The 6980-nt window shown below is 45.0% G+C and overlaps 1 pseudogene; it reads left to right on the top strand.

The window, feature by feature from the left end:
• Nucleotides 1-352: 352 nt before the first annotated feature.
• On the top strand, nt 353-1056 carry LOC100391843 (Golgi SNAP receptor complex member 2 pseudogene; annotated as a pseudogene).
• Nucleotides 1057-6980: the final 5924 nt, after the last annotated feature.

The following is a 6980-nucleotide window of genomic DNA, read 5'->3' on the forward strand; positions in this document are numbered from 1 at the left end:
TGGGTCTTACTTCTTTATTCATTCTGATAATCTCTGTCTTTTATTTGGAGTGTTGAGTCCTTTTACATTTAATGTAATTATTGACTTGATTGCATTTAAGTCTATATTTTTTTCTTTGTTTTCTATTTGTCTCATTTGTTATTGTGCTCTGTACTGCCTTCCTGGCTCTTTTTGGGTTAATTTAATGTTTTATAAAAATTATCTGTTAGCCCTTTTGCATTTTAAGTGATTGCTTAGACATTACAGTATATATTCCTAACTTTTTAGAGTCATAGAGTTAATATTTTACTACTTCATGTAAAATGTAAGAACCTGATAGCTGGCCACAACCATGGCCTGTGGGGCCGGCCACATGGACCCCCTGTACCAGCAAACGCACAAGCAGGTCCACGAGATCCAGTCTTGCATGGGACGCCTGGAGACTGCAGACAAGCAGTCTGTGCATTCAGTAGAAAACAAAATCCAAGCAAGCATAGACCAGATAGTCAGCCGTCTAGAACACCTGGAGATTTTGTCCAGCAAGGAGCCCCCTAACCAAAGGCAGAATGCCAAACTTTGGGTTGACCAGTTAAAGTATGATGTCCAGCACCTACAGACTGCTGTCAGAAACTTCCAGCATCAGCGCCATGCAAGGGAACAGTAGGAGAGACAGAGAGAAGAGCTTCTGTCTCGAACCTTCACCGCTAACGACTCTCACACCGCCATACCAATGGAGGAATCACTGCAGTTTAACTCAGTGATTAAATGAGGCATGGACGACCTCATTTTACATGGGCACAATATTTTAGATGGACTGAGGACCCAGAGACTGACCTTGAAGGGGACTCAAGAAGATCCCTGACATTGCCAACACGATGGGCTTGTCCAACTCAGTGGTGTGGCTCATGGAGAAGCGGGCTTTCCAGAACAAGTACTTCATGATCGGCGGGATGTTGGTGACCCTTATGGTCATGTTCCTTGTGGTGCATTACCTGACATGAGCCAGCCACACTCAGTGGCTGAACAGCGTTCCCACAGCGCGCAAGTGTATGTGAGTTTGTGTGCGTGAAAGAGAGAGGGGGCCCAGAGGCTGCCTTTTGAAATGTGTGCCTGTCTTAACTGTGAAGACACTCAGGAGTGATTGTGATCTAGTTTCCAACCTGCTGTTTTCTGTGACGTCTTGGAGGAGGAGCTAGTGCCACCACCATGCGAGGTGCTTAGGGAATGGAACAGTCCCAGTTTTGTCTCTCTCACTCTCACATTTACTGGGGGAGGGAAAGAATGGCTTGGGTGACTTTGTTCACACAGTGGATGCACGCCCTGAGAAGGTATCCACAGGGAGCCCTGCATGCAGGACCGTCCACACCTTGGTTCAAACCTTGTCACCATCTGGCCTTTCTGGCTGCTGATAGGCTGGAGCAAAAGTGAAAAGGAGGGAAAAGAAGCCTCCTTTTCTCACACCCATTTTGTTAAATAGTAGGTCATTCACCTGCTGGTGCTCCTGGCCACCTCCCCTGTACCCCAGTGATATGTAGATGACTAACTGCCATACTTGTCACCTTTCCCTGGAAGCAGCTACCTAGGGGAAACAAGACGGCAGTGCTGTTGCCGATAACAAGGTTTTCCACACTGCAGTTGGGTGTTTCCCTTTCTAAAGTGAGGCTGGTGTTATTCCCTGGGAGTGTTCATTCTTGACCCTAGTCACTGATTTTTTCTGGTTGTTAATAGAGTGGTTGGCTTTTAAGGTTCAGAGACTGCAGCTTAGCACCGGTGATCGGGCCTTCGGGGCCTTTGCCCCTCAGAAAGGAGCTCTGAGCAAAGATTTGTGATTTGCCAATTCCAGTCTCAGCCCTGGTTTTAGCTTCTCTAATTCTTTGGTTTTCTTCTCTTCCCTGAAATATAATAGCACTTTGGCCAGCTAGTGTGGGCAGACGCCACCTTGGAGACATCTCTAGTGCATATGTTCTTGTAACACTTTGTTTTCAGGGACTACAACCTTTTCGATTCTCTGACCAGCCCTGGATTCAGGCTGTACTAATACTGGTGTGTTGTGGAATTTATTGTAAAGCCAGTGTATCTTGAAGTCCATCTAATGTGGTTAATCACTGAAAGTCCCAGAAAGACCTGGTGAGTGTATTTTCTCATTTACTGCAGGCCTTGCCAGCCTGCCAGCCCTGGGCACAGTAGCTTCATGGCAAGATGTGACACTCAAAATCCTTTAGAACTGGAAACCTGCTCAGGATTACACCCCCTTGGTCGTCCTGCTCCACCTGCTGTCTGTGTTAGTTTCTTGTCACTTGAACCATCTTCTGTCTTATTTCCCTTCTTGTCTGTGTTCCTCTTCACCTCCCTTGTTCCCCTCCCACCCACTCTAGCCACGTTGGTCTTTGCAGGCGCGTCTGTGGCACAGACTCTGTTTGGAGAGTTTCCTTAATTGTCCAGATTGTTAACTGAGTTTCCTGGGCGCTGATTTCACACTTTTGGTCAGATGAGATCTCCATTGTTTCTGCCCCTTCAGGCCAAATGGGGCCTAGGTTTCCAAGGAAGGAGGGATCTGTGACTCCTAAAAAAGGGTTGGGGCCCTGCCAGTGTGAAAGCAGTGGCAGGGGTGTGGACCCAGTGGTTGCAGCATCTTTAGACCCAGATCTAGCTTTGGGGAGGCACGATGACATTTCCATTACATTACATCCAGCACCGCTGCAGTGCCAGGGACCTAGCACGGGGCTCTTGGTAGTCCGTAAAATGGATTCGGAGACTGCGACAGGCACCCACAGATCCTGCCAGACAGCACACTTTGGAGGAAGGTCTGCAAGGAGCAGCTGAGCCATTTGAACTTGAAGTCTGGGAGGCAGAAGTCCCTGCATCCATCGTGCATGGACTGATAGGACGTCTTTTTGTGGTGTGCACCAGTGTGTTTCCACACTTGTCAGTGGTTGGCTCTGATGAACCCTTATGCTGCACCTTCTGAGACGGTTCTCTCTACTTTGGAATAAAAATTGCAGAGGTCAAAAAAAAAAAAAAAAAACACAAAAGCACCTGATAGCCTTACAGATCAACTTATCGCCTACCCCTTTGTCATTTATATCTATCTGATAAAGATGTCACATTAGTTTGTTGTCACCTGCATCACATCTCTGTGTATTATAAACCCGACACTACAATGTTACAGCTTCTGCTTTAATATCATTTTGTTTAAAGTTTTGCAATTTTGGGTGTTAGCACATAATGAGTACTTAATAAATACTTGTTAAACAAGTATTTCATTTCTAATCGTTTCTGGGGCAAGAGTGAAACCCAAGGCCTAGTTTATAGCTCTCATAGACTCTTTGTTTCTGAAACTGTCTATGTGTATTTATAAATCACTGTAAAACCTACTGGAGGTCCCTTTTTGGAACACCCAACTGCAGGCTTTCACTTAACAAACTAGGTTTATTCATCTTCTTTTTTGATTTAAATTTCAGTGACCATCCAAACCTCCTTCCTCTCAGCAAACCAGTTCCCTGCATTTCTTCATGCAAAATCAAATATTTATGGCGTGCATTTTATTATCACACTCTGGCATCAAGCTGTCCATAGAATTATATTTTTTTGTTTTTCATGTGTCTTTCTGAGACAGTGTCTTATGCCTTTTCTGCTTTGAGTATCTGTTTTTCCTAAGACTAAATTGTCTTTTTGTCTGGTACTTTTCATAACTCAACTTGTGCTTCCTGGAACATTTTCCCCTCTCCTTTCTGTCTGTCGGTTGGCGGCTTTTGAAGAACCTTTTTAATCCTTTTCCTCTGATTCCTTGCTGAAGTATTTTTCTGACTCTGTGCCAAAGCCAATGAACCGTACAGAGCATGCTAGCAATGCCACTGAGTAGCCGTGTGACTTGAGCCCAGTCACTCAATTCCCATGACCTCAATTTATGTGAACTTATCAAAGATTCCTTCTAGTTCTAGCATTCTGTGTTCCCATCCCTTGAACTGTACCTTTAGTGACATACAAATGCTCTTCAGCAGGAAGTGGGGTTGAAGCTGCTATGGTGATATTGTCATCTGTTCACACAAACAAGTACACCCACACAAGTACACACAAACACGCTCCTCCTGTCTCATTATCCTCGGACACTTCTGACTTTGAGTGTCCTCACTCTTAAATGCTGTTTCTGCTAATCTTTCTATTCTCACTTGTATTTAGCTCCTACTCCTTTTTCTTCAAATACCCTCAAGGTTTACGTTCTTGAAATCTGGGGGCTGTATTCACTTCAGCTACCTGGTTGCCCTCTCCTCTCCTGGCATTGTGCTGACCTGCGCCTACTCAGTCACCAGAGAGTTTTTTTCCTCCTTAATCCCTTCACCAGACTGTCTCTTTCCAGAGAGCCTCACCTGGGACCATGGGCTTCCATTCTGCTATGTCCCCAGCCATTTCTAGTCTATGAACAAAGTGGGCTACATTCTTATAGGTGACATTCCTGAGTAAAGGCCATGAAAAAGTTGGAGAGGTTTACGAAATCAATACAGTAAAGAAGAGAGCTCGGATTGGCCCAAGGTGAAATTATAGCTTTGGGAAAGTGTCTTTTCCATCTCTTTCAGGTACGTTTCCTTTCTTTGGTACACCACATTTCATGACATGAGCGCTCTCATTCACCTCTTTTCTCAGGAAACACCACTGGCCCCCACCTACTTCTCAGGACTCCAAATTCCAGATCGCTACCCTGTCCGGCTCTTCCCTCCAACCAGCAAATTCCAGATCACTACCCTGTCCGGCTCTTCCCCCCAACCAGCAAATTCCAGATCACTACCCTGTCCGGCTCTTCCCTCCAACCAGACTTACTTGTCCTATGAGCACTTCTTAAAAGCCCTATTCTCTGCTAGTCAATTCAAGAAACTTCTGTATCAAAGGCTGACAACGGTTTCAGAGTTTCCTTTTTGAATAATGTAACAGAACATGTAAAAAGGAATCAGAGGATCTTGATTTGAAACCAAGCTTTCCTGCTTTCTGTCTATGGGAACTTGACCAAGTGATTTACCCTCTCCTGAGTATCAGTTTCTTTTTTCTTAAAATGAGAGAAAAAACATTTTGCATGGGGTTGTTATGAAGCTACAGATACAGTGTAAGCAAGCACTCTTTGTAAGTACTATGCAGGGATAAAGGATTTTGAGGCCAGTTCATTTGGAAAAAGAGACATCTAGAATTATCACTATGCTAAAGTTACTTCTTTTTAATTTTTTTTCTGTTTTTATTTGGAGACAGGGTCTCACTGTCATCCAGGCTGGAGTGCAGTGGTGTCATCATAGCTCACTGCAGTCTCTACCTGCTGGACTCAAGCAATTCTCCTGCATCAGCCTCCTGAGTAGCAGGGACCACAGGCATAGGCCACCACGTCCAGCTATTTTATTTTGTATTTTTGTAGATAGAGGGACTCATTATGTTGCCCCAGCTGGCCTCAGACTCCTAGGATCAAACAACCCTCTTGATTCAGTCTCCCAAAGTGCTGGGATTATAGGCATGAGCCACTGTGCCCACCCATTTTTTTTTTTTCTTGAATAATGAAGAGGAAAGAGAAGAAAATGTGAAGAGAGTAACTGGTAAGGTTTGATGGATGGGAAGTAAGATTTTTGGCTAGAAGACCCCTTATTCAGCTATCCACCAATTTTCTGGAGAAAGGACTTACCCAGATGAATATAATGAGTCCCGTTATTAATGTGTATTATGTGCCAGGCAATTTCCTTAGTGTCTCTACTTTTCAAAGAAACCCTTCCAAGCCTTAGAGAAGGAAACGGTTACTCAAGAATCATGGACACTTTTTCCAAGATGGCATTGCTGTGGGTGGTAGGGCCAGGTTATAAACTCTGCTTTATCTGATTCCATAGCTGGTGCTCTTTTTCCCATACCACCCTGATCTTACTTCCCTGAGAAAGCTTAATAATGCACTCAGGAGCCTCACTCCACCCCGGGCACCTGGATCTCCTTCAAAATGTGTTCAAAAAAACAAAGAGAAAGCATGTTCCAAAGTAATCTGAAGTTGATTAGCCTGAAGGCCTTTGGGCTAGACCCGTTAGAACTGCACTGAGGGCTGAGTGGTCTCCCAGAACTGGGTCTGCTGTGGAGCACCCAGTGGGGAAGGAAATGTGCCTTGGCAAGCGTGAGCTCATCCAATGGTTGGCACCCTAAATTATGAAGTGGGGGAGACTAAAGGAGCAGCTACTTCATGAGACTGCATGATTGTTTTACATGGGCGTAATTCCTGCTGGACTGCTGTGTAAGCCACATCACATGTCTGAGGTGGAAGAAGCCCTTCTAGCCAGGTGTAGAGCTGAACAAGGTATTCTTCACAGCAAACTTCTCAGCCAGGTGGCCTGGTCCAGAAGTCCCTGAATTGGCCGCCTCTTTCCCTACTCATGTTGAATTTGAGTCCAAGTTTACACAGGGAAGGTCCTTAAGGGTAACTTTCCCTCACCACTGGCCAGGTGCCATGTCATCATTGGCACCAAGGCAGTAGTTGAAGATAACTATGGTGATGAATCCTGGGAGCAGAGGCAGAGAATGAAGTATCCACTAGCAAGGGAGATTTATTTGATTGTTTAAAACCCTGATGACACTGGAGCAGACGAAGCCAGGCCCCAAATTTCCTTTAAATGGAAAATTTTTGGTCTGGGAATAGAGCATTTCCATGCTCTTCTAGGTTTTCCTCCGGTTTGGGGGCCGTTAGGGAAAGGAAATGAAGGAGATCCCAACTGAATTGCGCAAAGCAGATTTCAAATTGCTTGGAGAATTTGCATCTGTGTCCTGATTTGACTAACCAGCTCCAAGGGGATGCAAAGGGCACACCCAGACTTTTACTAGGAGGAAGAGGTTGAGTGAGGAAAGGAGCGTTTGGATTTCTAGTCTTGGGGGAGGCTCCTCTTTGGGGAGGCTGGCAGAGGAAGGATGCTCTGACTTTACAGATTGTATCAGAAGGTAATTACCTTATTTTGGCGAAGGTCTTGACTGGGGTCTATATGTGGTTTGAAGAGGTG

Source organism: Callithrix jacchus, chromosome 9 (genome assembly GCF_049354715.1).
Source record: "Callithrix jacchus isolate 240 chromosome 9, calJac240_pri, whole genome shotgun sequence".
NCBI lineage: Eukaryota > Metazoa > Chordata > Mammalia > Primates > Cebidae > Callithrix > Callithrix jacchus.